This window comes from Eptatretus burgeri, chromosome 8 (genome assembly GCF_056783735.1).
Source record: "Eptatretus burgeri isolate ZD-2024b chromosome 8, Ebu_testis_v1, whole genome shotgun sequence".
Classification (NCBI taxonomy): Eukaryota; Metazoa; Chordata; class Myxini; order Myxiniformes; family Myxinidae; genus Eptatretus; species Eptatretus burgeri.
This window is the reverse complement of record NC_140968.1, coordinates 59,365,857-59,381,666: the sequence shown is the minus strand read 5'-3', so window position 1 is coordinate 59,381,666 and position 15,810 is coordinate 59,365,857. Positions and strand designations below refer to the sequence as shown.

Genomic DNA, 15,810 nt, shown 5'->3' with positions numbered 1-15,810 from the left:
TATATATATATATATATATATATATATATATATATATATATATATATATATATATATATATATATATATATATATATAATGGCTAACCCCTGCTTTCGCAGGGAAAATGGCCTTAAAATGCTTGTTGTGGAAATATATATGTATATAGTGTTACGGATTTCAGCATCTGGTCTGCATCCACACATCCAGGTCCTCAGACAGTTATTTCCTTAAATGCATATTCAGATTAGTCCCATCCCCATGTCTAATGGGATTTTAAATGTGATGTGTTGAGAAGGGTAAAGAATCGATCCCCTTTCTAATGGGAAGTTTATTTTAGCCGTGTCGCGTTACGAACGCTGGCTCTCAGAGAGCTCCGCGTTGTTCTTCTTCTTCTTCGTCTTCTTCTTCTTCTTCTTCTTCTTGTGAAGACAAAACCTTTATGACGCGGCTCTTGGACTCATTTGTCCTTGTTTCTTTACGACAGACACGTTTACACACATTTATTTCGCGAGCGCTGGCACCTGCCTCATTTTTCCTCAGCAACGTTTGTGCACATATTTCTTTCACGAGCACTGAAGCCCGCCATTTTCGAGGGCACGGGTTGTCATGGTAATGGTGCGCAAGTGGGGCGGGGTGAGCTTGGGGGAACTCTGCGACCGCCGAGACGGGCCCGAGATATAAAAATAATTGGAGGTCCGTTATAGAGAGAGAAAGAAAGCAGGAGAGGAAGCGAGAAGTAAGCGAGAGAGGAAGCGCGTGAGAAGCGAGCAAGAAGTGGGTGTAAGCGCACGAGGGAAGAAGTGAGTGTGCAAGCACGCAAGAGAGAGTGGAAGCAAGCAAAAGTTGAAGTGTGTGAGGGAAGAAGCGAGCCAGAGAGGAAGGGTGCAAGTGAGGAAGCGTGCAAGCCCGCAAGCGAGGAAGCAAGCGAGTGAGCGTGTGGGTGTCTGACCAGTGCCAATAACGAGACAATTCCTCCTTCCCAGTGCTTGAGCAAGTGAGCGTGTGGTGCACGCGTGGGTGTGAGCAGCGCTGACACCGAGTGAGGCACGGGTCAGTCACCAACGAGTGAGGCGTGGGTCAGTCACTGACGGACCGTGTGGGTCACTGGACGTCACCAGTTTCGTGAATTGTGAGGAGCTGCCTGTGTCACAGCAACAGGGTCTAAACCCATGACAGACTATCTCGGTGCCCCCCCGCCCCTCCTCAGATGTCAACTGGCGTCCAAGGCTGTTGGCGAGTGGGTGCACTGCAAGGCTGGGTTCTGGCGACGGATGGGACACGCACGCACACATTTCAGGACATTTTCACTTCACGGACGACTACTTTCTGGTGAGCGAGACGACTCTCCCCCCCCCTCCCCCCAGAATGATCTGCTGAGTACCTTTGTCTGTGTTTAGCTGTAAGTCAACCCCCGATAAGCATCTGCTCTCCATCTCTTTCCTGTCATTTTGATTAATTTTGCCTGAGTAATGATTCATTTCGATTGCTTTGAAATTCATTCATTTATTTACCTCAGAAAATAAAGTTATTTTCATTTATTTATTTTATTATTAATGAATCATTTATCGATTTCCAACCTGTCCGTGTTTGTCCTTTCCTTCCATTGGTCTAGCATTGTCCGAACCTAGATAGACTGGGAGGTAATTACCACAGATTTGACCAAAATAGTCGGCACGCAACGGCGGTTAAAACGCTCGGCCGCCCGAATTAAAATCTAATCAGATGAGATTGGTGCTTTGCCGAGGGTGCGCTCACCACTCAGGTAACCCCATGACCTCTAGTTAAATGGCATAATTAGATGGTGGACCCTGGAACTGGTGATTAACTGAGTGGTGTTCATGGTTTTAAAACAACCCACTGTACCACAACGTTAATTGTGAGCGGAGGCCCAGGTCCGGCTCTTCCGAGGACAACTGGGGATTAATCCCCGAGTGACAAGCTGGTGTCTCGGTACCCGTGGCTGCAACAATATATATATATATATATATATATATATATATATATATATATATATATATATATATATATATATATATATATATATATATATATATATATATATATATATATGTATATATATGTATATATGTATATATGTATATATATATATATATGTATATATATATGTATATGTATATAATACCGGGCGTAGTGGCGTGCGCCTGTAATCCGGCTACTCGGAGGCTTGGGTTGGAGGATCGCTTGAGGACGGGGGCTCTGCACTGGGCAGGGTGTAGAGCAGCCCGGAATCATGGCGAAACCCAAATCCTGATCCCTGTGTCGTAAGAGGCGACCAGGGTTGCGTCAGGAAGGGCATCCGGCGTAAAACCTGTGCCAAATCAGTATGCGGATCATAACGGATGATCCGCTGTGGCGACCCCTAACGGGAGCAGCCGAAAGATGAACAACAACATATATATACATATATATATATATATATATATATATATATATATATATATATATATATATATATATATATATATATATATATATATATATATATATATATATATATATATATACACTGATGAGTTCTGGGATGTTGTGGGACACACTGATGAGTTCTATATATACACATGTATATAGATGTTGTATCGATCCATATTGTTGCGTTTCTGGGAACCGCATCCCTCCAATGCAATAGCAACCATCACACAGTGGTCCCCAGACAGTTATTCCATTAATATACCTTCAGGCAGATCCTTGCCTTTTGTCTCATGGGACAGTGCATTGAGTAAACTTCATAGCAAGGTCTGATTAAATCTCTGCAGTCATTCCTATTCTTTTTTCCACCCTTATTCCTGAGGTAAATCCCAGCCATGTGTGCCCTTCGCTGTGAGATGGGTCCTCAGCGAAGGCCAAGCAGGTATTCCGCTGGACACCCCCTGCAGAAATCACAGCCTACCAAACGCACGTGCAGTGGTAATATCCACTCACTGGACAGAAAGCACACCGAACATGACGCCCACGCTGCAAGGAACACCTACCGAGCAGAAGGAAGAACTTGGTGCTGGAACAACAAGGAAGAACATGCTGGCAACTTGCAAAGTACACGCAGCCGCACCCTTTCCAACCCATTTCCAAATCTCCATCTAATAATTATATCTATCTCCTTCCAATCCGATTCCCCATTTAATACTTGTGTCTATCCTCTCTTCTAATATTTTCCCTGAATTCATGACGGGTCAGGGCGGCGGACCCACGCATGGCCCCGGGGTGGTTTATCATCGCACTGTATGGGGCATGCTCGGTGGCAGTCGGACCTGAACACTGACCACGTGTACAATGGCGGACTCACGCACAGCCGTGATACTTTATCATCATGCAGAATGGGGCATGAATAACACACATCTTTGGTCGGGTCTGCACATGGGGTTACAGTAACATCTTACCATCGGTCTTTGCTCACCACGATGGCAACAAATGTCTCCTGCAGATGGCAGACATCCTCCTGCACCTCCGCCTCAATGCAGTTGCTACCAGGCAGAGGCATGCTTTGCGGTCGGATTGCTCAGGCCGCGTGGAACACCATGAGGCAAATTGACCAGCACCAACCGCGGGTTGCCAAGGCACAGCAATTCATGTCACGGTGATCGGGGTGAGACGATTCCGCAGCTTTGAACCATCTGGTCGGAAGTGAAGTGGAGCCATTTCCGGTCATGGTGGCCGCCCCGTGTGCTGGTATTGATTGTGCAAGGTATTGATTGTGCAATTGTGCAAGGTATTGAGAGGCTGTTAGCCTCATCTCCTCTCCTTTTTGTCTTCATCAATTCCTCTTCATCGGTGTGTGTGTGTGTGTGTGTGTGTGTGTGTGTGTGTGTGTGTGTGTGTGTGTGTGTGTGTGTGTGTGTGTGTATGTCATGGCGCCTGTGCTCGTTTAAGCTAAGAGTGTACAATAATTATATTGGGATAACTCTGCTCTGTGCCTGCTCTTGTAAGTTGCTTGTATATTTCCGCACCTCTCACCTTTCTTCCTATCTCTGCAAACCCACAACAATAAAAGCAATATTCACTGTGCCACATATCTTTCCTCACCTGCCTGTTAATAAATCCTTTGTAGAAATGTTCCCAGCTCGTTTTCGTCTTTTCTTTCATTCATCCATTATGGTCCGTATCCTAACTTAGCCGGGACTTTATTGCCAATTATTCCTTTTAGCCGGTACGTCCTTGACAGTGTCGCTCAGCTGCATCTGATCCAGTAAAGTGATCCGGTCCGAACAAGGCGTACCTAGGGCGTGTCCCCCTGTAATTAGATTACTTGGTTATTTTAGGTAACCGGATTAACTAGACGGATGACTCTCAGTCACGTGGTTGAGTTATTGGCATTCACGGTCGGTTGGCGACCTGCCGCGTCACGGAATTAACCATGTGTGACAGCTTGCAATTCCGGGAAGTCTGGTGGGATCCCGAGATTGCTGTATATATATATATATATATATATATATATATATATATATATATATATATATATATATATATATATATATATATATATATATATATATATATATATATCTGTATATCTGTATATATATATATATATATATATATATATATATATATATATATATATATATATATATATATATATATATATATATATATATATGGCTCGAACTATGGAACAGAATGCCAGTGTGAAAAGTGGGTTGGGGGGAGGGGGTGTGCTGAGCAGGTTTGGGTTAAGGTGGGGATGAAATGTGGTCACAATTGAAATCCAAACTGAGTAGTCTTCTTCAATACACATATATATATATATATATATATATATATATATATATATATATATATATATATATATATATATACATATATACACATACATATATATATATATACACATACATATATATATATATATAGTGAGGAGAACAAGTATTTGACACTGCTGATTTTGCAGGTTTTCCCACTTACAAAGCACGTAGAGGTCTGAAATTTTTATCATAGGTACACTTCAACTGTGAAAGACGGAATCTAAAACAAAAATCTTGAAAATCACATTGTATGATTTTTAAATAATTAATTTGCATTTTATTGCATGAAATAAGTAGTTGATCACCTTCCAACCAGTAAGAATTCCGGCTCTCACAGACCTGTTAGTTTTGTCTTTAAGAAGCCCTCCCATTCTCCACTCATTACCTGTATTAACTGCACCTGTTTGAACTTGTTATCTGCATAAAAGACAGCTGTCCACACTCAATCAATCAGACCCCAACCTCTCCACAATGGGCAAGACTAGAGAGCTATCTAAGGACATCAGGGACAAAATTGTAGACTTGCACAAGGCTGGGATGGGCTACAGGGCAATAGGCAAGCAGCTTGGTGAGAAGGCAACAACTGTTGGCGCAATTATGAGAAAATGGACGAAGTTCAAGATAACGGTCAATCTCCCTCGGTCTGGGCTCCATGCAAGATCTCACCTGGTGGAGCCTCAATGATCATGAGAAAGGTGAGGGATCAGCCCAGAACTACACAGCAGGATCTGGTCAATGACCTGAAGAGAGCGGGGAACACAGTATCAAAGAAAACCATAAGTAACACACTATGCCGTCATGGATTAAAATCCTTCAGCGCACGCAAGGTCCCTCTGCTCAAGTCAGCACATGTCCAGGCCTGTCTGAAGTTTGCCAATGACCATCTGGATGATCCAGAGGAGGAATGGGAGAAGGTCATGTGGTCTGATGAGACCAAAATAGAGCTTTTTGGTTTAAACTCCACTCGCCATGTTTGGAGGAAGAAGAAGGATGAGTACAACTCCAAGAACACCATCCCAACCGTGAAGCATGGAGGTGGAAACATCATTCTTTAGGGATGCTTTTCTGCAAAGGGGACAGGACGACTGCACCGTATTGAGGGGAGGATGGATGGGGTCATGTATCGCAAGATCTTGGCCAACAACCTCCTTCCCTCAACAAGGGCATTGAGGATGGGGCGTGGCTGGGTCTTCCAGCATGGCAATGACCCAAAACACACAGCCAGGGCAACTAAGGAGTGGCTCCGTAAGAAGCATCTCAAGGTCCTGGAGTGGCCTTGCTAGTCTCCAGACCTGAACCCAATAGAAAATCTTTAGAGGGAGCTGAAAGTATGTGTTGCACAGCGACAGCCCCGAAACCTGAAGGATCTGGAGAAGATCTGCATGGATGAGTAGGCCAAAATCCCTGCTGCAGTCTGTGCAAACCTGGATAAGAACTACAGGAAACGTCTGATCTCTTTAATTGCAAACAAAGGTTTCTGTACCAAATATTAAGTTCTGTTTTTATGATGTATCAAATACTTATTTCATGCAATAAAATGCAAATTAATTATTTAAAAATCATACAATGTGATTTTCAGGATTTTTGTTTTAGATTCCGTCTTTCACAGTTGAAGTGTACCTCTGATAAAAATTACAGACCTCTACGTGCTTTGTAAGTGGGAAAACCTGCAAAATCGGCAGTGTATCAAATACTTGTTCTCCCCACTGTATATATATATATATATATATATATATATATATATATATATATATATATATATATATATATATATATATATATATATATATATATATTGTGTTCGTCTTTCTGCTGCTCCCGTTAGGGGTCGCCACAGCGGATCATCCGTTATGATCCGCATACTGATTTGGCAGAGGTTTTACGCCGGATGCCCTTTCTGATGCAACCCTGGTCGTATCTTACGACACAGGGATAAGGATTGGGTTTCGGGCTGCCCTACACCCTCTCATAGCGCAGCCCCGTGCAGAGCGCCCGTCCTCAAGCGATCCTCCAACCCAAGCCTCCGAGTCGCCGGATTACAGGCGCACGCCACTACGCCCGGTATACATACATATTATATATATATATATATATATATATATATATATATATATATATATATATATATATATATATATATATATATATATATATATATATATATATTGTTGTGGTTACCAAATTCGCAAACCACCATTCAGGTCCCTTAGGTGAGGTATCTCGGTAAGTACATGTGTAGTTAGGCCCAGACCCGTTGTCTAGTGGGAATACATGTCGTTTATGCGAGCTGCGACTCTTCAGGATAGCCGTTTTTCTTTTACTATCTTTATTTTGGACCAACCGCCATGATTACAACCACAACCACCGCTTCACCACAACCGCCACGACCTTCACGTCACACCTCGCAACCGTAGCATCGCCACCGTTCTTGCCCCGCTGTGGGTGCCGGTGTTGGACTCGTGCAGGGCGCGCGCCGAACAGCGTGTACAAAATCACGGATTTTGTGCTTCAAAAACGGATCAAAAACGACACACGCCCACTTTTTGCCGTCCAATCGGTGAGCGAGGGGCGATTTGGCCCCGCCTCCAGGACGATCGATATATGCAAATTTGTGGATCAAAAAGCCTTCACGCCCACTTTTTCTCGGGCCAATGGGGAGCGAGGTGAAAGGTCAAAGGGAGGGGGTCAAAGGCGAAGCTACGGGGGGATAAAAGGACCGTGTTCGTCAGTCAGGAGAGGCGGAGAGTGGAGAGGAGAGTCAGAAGAGTCCAAAGAAGAGTCCAGAGTCGGAGAGTCCAGAGGCGGAGAGTGGAGAGGAGAGTCAGAAGAGTCCAAAGAAGAGTCCAGAGTCGGAGAGTCCAGAGGCGGAGAGGCGGAGAGTAGGAGAGTCGGAAGCAGAGGGTCAAGACTTCGCGGGCGGTGGAGCTGCTCGTCGTGTGCGTTGGAGTCGGAACGGAGGGGACGAGCTGTGGAAAGGCGGCGACACCAGACGAGGGGGTGCTCGCGTCGTGCAGGAAGCTGCACCCGAGGGAGGCCGACAGCGCGACCTGGCCGAGGTGGAGACGCTCGTCGCACATAATAAAGATCCTCTATACCCCGAGCATCAGCAACCCCCTCCTGTTTCCCCCCGCGCTGAGATAGTGCGACCAAGGGGGCCCCTTTCCCACCCCCTACCAGACACCCTCCGCGAGGCCCGCGGGGTTGGGGCGCCATCGCCGCTCCGCGTCTCATCACCAGACGGGTAGGCGCGACCCGGTCTCGGCCTCAGGCCCGCCTCATTCTTGAGGGTATTCTTTTCCTTGGTTTTGGGTATGTGTTGTCGGCGCCGTCTGTGAAGTAGAATTGTATAAGTGTTGCCGTGTGCTCGGTAGTCGGTATTAGCTCTGCATTGTGTTTTCACTTTTACATTTGCTTTTTGTGTAAATTGCATTGTGTCTTTTCTGTGTGCATTTGGTGGAATTGTATATGTGTGCTTCCCGTGTGCCGCGAATAAATGTGCTTTTGTGTTGAACTGTTTCCCGCTTCGCTTCGTCATTTCTCCCATTGAATCCTCATCTTGCTTCACGTAAAGGGTTGGTAGTGGGCTGAATACGCCCGATAATTAATCGAACCGTCGAGGTCGACGATAACACCGCTCGGTTATTCTGATAGTACGGAACGGGTCGCTTAAGTGGCCCGTGTCCGAAGTCGACCTGCGGCGAGGTGCGATCGCCCGGTCTACCCTCCGCGTGGGTACTTAGGTAGGTCGAATTTGGCGAGCAACCCTATCCCACGCGGGGGCTGATTGGCTCGATCGCGGTGAGACCGAAAGGTCCACCCGTGACTGGTTCCCGGCGTTAGTCCGAGAGGGTCACGACTGGATTGTCCGTCCGGTGGGCGACGTGCCGCGATTCGAGTTACGTGGCCGTCAGCACGCCGGCGGGCGCGAATCCGCAACAATATATATATATATATATATATATATATATATATATATATATATATATATATATATATATATATATATATATATATATATATATATATATGAGCCTGGTGTTGGCACAGTGGTTAGGGCAGCGGCTTGGGATCCAAAAGGTCCTGAGTTCAAGCCCCGTTGAGCCACTGGATTAATACACCAGGGGGTTGACTCAGCCTGTCATCCTTCCGAGGTCGGCGAAATGAGTACCAGTGTACTGGGCCGGTGTATACCCCGGTTAAAAATAGGTGTACCAGATCCCTGTGTCGCAAGAGGCGACCAGGGTTGCGTCAGGAAGGGCATCCGGTGTAAAAAATGTGCCAAATCACTATGCGGATCATATGGATGATCCGCTGTGGCGACCCCTTACGGGAGCAGCCGAAAGAAGAAGAAGATATATATATATATATATATATATATATATATATATGTATATATATATATATATATATATATATATATATATATATATATTGTTGCGAATTCGCGCCCGCCGGCGTGCGATCGGCCACGTAACTCGAATCGCGGCACGTCGCCCACCGGACGGACAATTCTGTCGTGACCCTCTCGGACTAACGCCGGGAGCTACTCACGGGTGGGCCTTTCGGCCTCACCACGATCATGCCAATCGGCCCCCGCGTGGGATAGGGTTGTTCGCCAAATTCGACCTACCTAAGTACCCACGCGGAGGGTAAACCGGGCGATCGCACCTCGCCGCTGGTCGACTCCGGACACGGGCCACTTAAGCGACCCGTTCCGTACTGTCGGGATAACCGAGCGGTGTTATCGTCGGCCTCGACGGTTCCGATTAATTATCGGGCGTATTCAGCCCACTACCAACCCTTTACGTGAAGCAAGATGGAGATTCAATTAAAGAAAAGACGAAGCGAAACGGGAAAAACAGTTCAACATAATGCACATTTATTCCCGGCACACAGAGAGCACACATATACAATTTCAACAATTATGCACCAAAGCAGATGTAACAAAAGAAACACAACAATGCAGATCTACTACCGACTACGCGAGCACACGGCAACACTTACACAGTTTTACTTTACAGACGGCGCCAACAACACATTTACTCAAAAGCAAAAGAAAAGGGCCACCCTCAAAGACAAGGGGGGCAGACGGGGCCTGTGGGCCGCGAGACCGGGTGGATCCTACCTGTGTCTTGTGATGAGCCGCAAATGTGGTGGCGCCCCGACTCCACGCTTCGCGGGTTTCGTTGGCACTGCTTGGAGTGGGGTGGGAACGGGGCCCTCTTTTCGCACTATCTCAGCGCAGGGGGAAAAAAGGGGGGAATTGTTGATGCTCTGGGGAAAGAGGATAGCTGGCTTGCTTGGGTCCCGCGACGAGCGACTCCACTGCGACCTCGTCGCCGACCGCCGTCTTCCTTGCCTCGGACCCGAGCTATTCGACCTCCTCCCCAATTCTCCTCAGCCGACTGTAGCAAACCACCTCGACCGCGCTCCAGGCTTCCCCTCTCTGTAGCTCCCCGACAGACTCCGAACCCCGACAGACTCCGAACCCCGACAGACTGTCACTCTCCAGACCCGACTTGACTCACGGCTCCACAGACTGCTCCTCTCCAGACCCGACTTGACTCACGGCTCCACAGACTGCTCCTCTCCAGACCCGACTTGACTGCCTCGACCTTTTCTCCAACTCGCCTTGACCGAAAACTGACTAAATTCGCCCCGCACTCGGCGCTTTATAGTCCGGCAGGAGAACCCATATGCAAATTTCTGGAATAGAAGGAGCTCGGGGTTGGAGCCACGCTCACCCATTGGACGGAGAAAAAGGGGCGTGAGTCTCCCCGATCCGATAATTTGCATATCCCGATTCCACTCCGACGCGCCTGGAGGCGGGGCCAAACCGCCCCGCGCTTGCTGATTGGACGGATCAGAAGTGGGCGTGTATCATTCCTGATCCGAATTCTCCTCGGAAAGGCCGCTATTTGCACCCGCGGCTCGACGCGCGTCCTGCACGGGGCCAGGACAGCCTGACGCTCGGTGCTCACAAGCGGTGCAGGAATGGCCGCAGAAGGAGAGGTGAAGGTGGTGGAGGGTTTAAAGTGCTGGTCCATGGCCATGGCGACGTTTGGAATGGTGGTGATGCGATGTTTGCGGGAGCGAGTTGTGAAGGTGAAGGTCGTGGCTGTTGGCGTTGTTGTTGTTGTAAAGCGGCGTTGCGGTCGGTGGTTGTTGTGTGATGGGGGTTGAGACGTGGTTGGTTCAAAATGAAGATAGAACAGAAAAACGGCTATCTTATTTCTGATGTTTCATATATATATATATATATATATATATATATATATATATATATATATATATATATATATATATATATATATATATATATATATATATATATATATATATATATATACAGCCCTGTGTATTTATTTCTGTTGTGCAGGAAGTGACCTCATGTTCAAGGAAGTGAAGATGCTGTTCGTAACTGAAAGGGAGCACAAGCAATATGTGCAAATCACCATTTTGTTTTCACTCAGGAAAGGTGAATTTATGCCATTCAAAACTTTTACAACACGCATCTGACTTTGATTTGATTGCATGACCATTCCAGTTGTTTTTACAACTATAAAGTGAGAGGTGAGATGTTCGTCATTTATACTTGCAGTAAAAAATATATTTTACTCAGTCATTTGAAATTACGTTATCACTGATCCTAAATGTATTTCTAAAATAATCATACTTTTCTAAACATCTATTGAAATTCAACATTAAAACTAGAACGGGCACTCAGTAGAGCGCATACCTTCGCCAACGCTACATTTTGCCCACCCCCCCCCCCCAGAAACCGTTGATTGTGAGGGTATTTAATCCCATACCACATCTGCCATCTCATATGTGTTATGATGGCTTAAAAACTTTAAATTTCCTGCTGTTTGACACTGATTCACGTACATTGTACAATTTCTGTATGTCGGTGTCAAGTCAATCTGATGACAACTGGTCATATTATAAGATATTATTTTCTGGCATTTTAGGGGCATTTAGCACACACCAGTTTCTGTTTTTCTAAATAAGTTATTTATTGTGAACAAACAAACATTCATTGAACAAAAATGACTATTTTGACCTTTTCATTACCTCGACCTTGAGCTTTGTACTGTTAATTTTGTAATTGGTATTACAGTGTGGGGAACAGAACAGTCAACATTTTGGTGTTGGTTTCATGCAAATCGGATGAGAATTGACCGTGTTACGACTAAAACCGCACATTTTGCAATGTCGTGACCCCCCCTGACCTTTGACTCCCAACCGCTAATAAGGGTTATTACGTCATTGTGTCATGTCACATATCACAAGATGGGGGCATTGAATTTTGAACATTTTGGCATTAGTTGCATGCAAATTGGATACAAATTGACCGCGCTATGGTAAAAATACGATTTTGACCTTTTCATGACCTTGACCTTGACCTTTGACCTGATCGCTCCCAAAATCTAATCAAATTGTCCTCGGATAATAACCAATCATCCCACCAAATTTGCTGCGATTCAGTTCAATACTTTTGGAGTTATGCGAATAACAAACAAACAAACAAACAAACAAACACACATATTCACAAATAAATAAATAAATACACAGCGATCAAAACATAACCTTCGCAACAAAGTTTGCGAAGGTAAAAATCTGTTTTTTGAAATTCCCCAAAACAACAGTGAAAGCTACTCGAGGTTTTTGGGTTGTATACAGTACGTACTATAGTTGGTAACCACACTGACTCAAATCTGCCAATTCCCGAAAAAATGCCGATAGCGGCCGAAAACTGGTGTGTGTGTGTGTGTGTGTGTGTGTGTGTGTGTGTGTGTGTATATATATATATATATATATATATATATATATATATATATATATATATATATGTGTGTGTGTGTGTGTGTGTGTGTGTGTGTGTGTGTGTGTGTGTATATATATATATATATGTGTCGGGTAGCACCCTCCCACACACCTCTGTCTCTTATAAAATGATTATGTACGCACGGGAGTTTGTCTTCAGACGTGTCCGGGCTGTATTTATGTCCGGATGGGAGTTTGTCTCCAGACGTGTCCAGGTGGTGGATTTCTCTGGTCGGTATTGATCGTATGACTGGTATAACATTGATTTCAGACATGATTTTGTTTCTTTCTTCACTGTTATTCTGTGCAGAATCATTTTGATGAGATGGTATGAATCATAATTACCACTCCACCACACGTCTTCCTTCCCTTCCTCTCACCTCGCTGCTGTCTTCTCCTTCCCCCACCCCTCTTCCCCCTCCCTCCATCCTCACTTTCCACTCTAACACTCTCACTCTCTCCACACTCTTTTTCTCCTCCCCTTTAGTATTCCCATCGGCGAAATGACGGGTGGTATTTGCGAATATGCATATAAAGGTCAGTTTGTGTTTGTACCACAAGCACCTCACATTCTACAGGCCACGCCTCCCCCCCTTCCCCAGCATTACAAGCACTACCCGGCCTCCCCCTTCCCCAGTGTCACAAGCGCCACCTACTATCCAACACCTTTCTCTTCTCTGTGCCACATTTTGGGACCTTAAACACAGTTACTTTGCCTGCCGGACACAGTGTCTTGTTGCTTTTAACTCAATTTTTGCTCACCAGAATTTGCAAGGCATTCCAATGACTGTTATAAGCGAAATGATATCCCATATTTGCTTCCATGTGAGATATGTAACAAAAGACATTGCTGCATATGACGTCCACACAGTGACATCTCTTTTTTTGTCCATACCTCGCACGGAAGCAAGCATGGCAGTAAAATCATGCTGTATAAAATGTCCAACATTTTCAGATTTTAACCAGGATACCTATATAATTGGTGAGAAGGTGAGCTCCGATTGTCAAATATGGTATCAGATGTGAAAAATAACTGTTAACTAAAATGTTACAACGATTGGTAAGTTTGGCGAAGGAGTCACATGACCTCTCAAATGTGCCAATCGCTAATTATTCAATATACACAATACACAACACAATAGACACACAATATACACCCTTTGATGGCATAATGGTTCGAGTGTAATGGTTAAGCAGTCTCGGTGGCATAATAGTTAGAGAATCCATTCTGAATCTGGGAGATTGTCAGTTTGAATCCTGGCCGAGTCACAACAAAGTCTTAAAATGGTACATGCTGCTTCTTTGCTTGATGCTCAGCAGTTAAAAAGAATAGAGCATGGACAAACAATTCTAGGTTGGCAACGACTATGCACGCTTAGTGGGCTTGATGGCCTCTTCTTGTGTTGAAGCTCTATGCTCAAGAATAGGATTAGCCTTCCAAGCTAAGAGGGCAAGTAGTATATTCTAGCAACAACTTCTCAACACTCTTCTGCAGAGGAGGGCCTGGAGATGGAGTCAGAAGGTCAAGATGGGAGGAAATAAATTTCTCGATCTGTCAATGTCTTCAGTGGTGGAAAGGTTAAATCATTAAGAGTGAGATGGAAAAGCCTACAGTACAAATCAGTGAGGTGATAAAATTGTCATAATATTTACCATCGAAGAGCTCAAACATTATAGTCAGGAAAATGGTGGTTCTTACACAACAGATCTAGAAATGGCAGAAGAGGAGCAAAGATTTATTGAATGGCAGTTGACCATAAGATCCAGGAGGTTATAGGCTGCTTGCAGCCACCCAGGGGATTACCACCACCTGTCCCTGAGCAGCTCTTCCAGAACATTGGTTCTATAGCAAGCTCTTGGGGCAGGATGCAGGATGAGGGGTTTGTGGGTTTTGAGGGTTCTTTCTGCCTTACAGGTTGTGTTACTGGTGTTCCAGTGCCTGCGAGAGGGTATGACTGGAGTAGGTTCTCAAACAGGCCTTTCCCCAAGACCTGGAGGCCGCAAAGTGGGTGTAGTGCCATGGGAAGCTGCCTCATCACCTGTCGCATCATCTCGGACCTGCTTCTCTGCTAGTTCATGACTGGAGTCGCACCAAGCATGGGAATCCAGGCGTCCCCTCCGAGTTCACTTGTTTGCATTGTTGGTGCCATCTGGGATGCTCCTTCTTTGTCTGCAAAGTTCCCTGAAGTGTCTCGCCCCCTTTTTATATTACTCTCGGCTAATCATCTGCAGCACCCCTCCCCCCCCATTCTACATTTTCCCATCTTTCTTTGCTTCTTCACCAAAGGGGCCCCTCTTGGTGTTTGTGCTCAACCCTTCCTTCCCTTGTGGTGTTAATTAAAAACAAAAACGGAAATATTGTAGTCAGTGGTCAGTCAAACCTGCTGTGTTGGCAGATTAAATCACTAGAAGGAGTTACAGAGAGCTAGGATGATGGAAGAGTGGGGAGTTTATATTGGGAAAGAATGCCTCATAGATAATAAGGCTTGGTATGCTACATATAAAAACAAGAGATTGCCACAGAAAGAAACACATAGCCAGTATTACTCTGCGGAATTAAAGTTGGTCAAGGTCTGTTAGAAGCGTTCGAGACATAAATGGTCATACTAACATGTCTAATATTAACATGTCATACCATACTAGCATGTCTGATATTTGGAAGGAATGCTGGAAGAGAGGACAATGGTCATATCAAGAACAAAACAAGGCAGGAACATCAGCACATATGAATTCTTACCATACTCGAAATTTCCAATGACAGCTCATAAATGTTTTAATAGCAAATGTAACAGAAAGATACAAGGGAGGGTTGTGAAAATATGGAATGAGATGCTTTAAAAAATACAACATACTTTATCTCAAAGACAAGAAATGTCAACAATTTTATAATGTTAAAAATAATATGCACATGGCGGTTGGGTGGAGGGGCTAATTGAGAAACAAGGAATTGAGCAAAGGAAGAAAAGGGTAGGGAAGGGTGGGTAGAGTTGGGAAGGATGGGAAAGCAAAGAGAATGGAGTTTGGGAGTCGAGGAGAGAAAGAGAAAGAGAAAGAGAAAGGGAGGAAAGGACAATGTAAAAAAGAGGAGAGGAGTTTAAAAATTCCACTGCTTTTCCCATTTAATATGTATTGCCCTCATAGACAAAATGTTCTAGCCTTTAAGGCCAAGAAGCATTGGGACATATGTGGTCAGACAATGAAAACCTCTGCAGAGAAGCAGCAAAATAGCTTAATCAGAGTATTG

General features: G+C 44.9%; 1 long non-coding RNA gene across 2 annotated transcripts; it reads left to right on the top strand.

Annotated features, from left to right (window-relative positions):
- Window positions 1-10,302: 10,302 nt before the first annotated feature.
- On the top strand, window positions 10,303-14,922 carry LOC147021829 (uncharacterized). Of its 2 annotated transcripts, none has more exons than XR_015060949.1 (4): window positions 10,303-10,844; window positions 11,119-11,217; window positions 13,054-13,103; window positions 14,482-14,922. It is a non-coding gene; the product is annotated as an uncharacterized LOC147021829 (long non-coding RNA). The 2 variants fall into 2 exon arrangements; XR_015060950.1 differs by having other exon boundaries at window positions 10,304-10,751.
- Window positions 14,923-15,810: the final 888 nt, after the last annotated feature.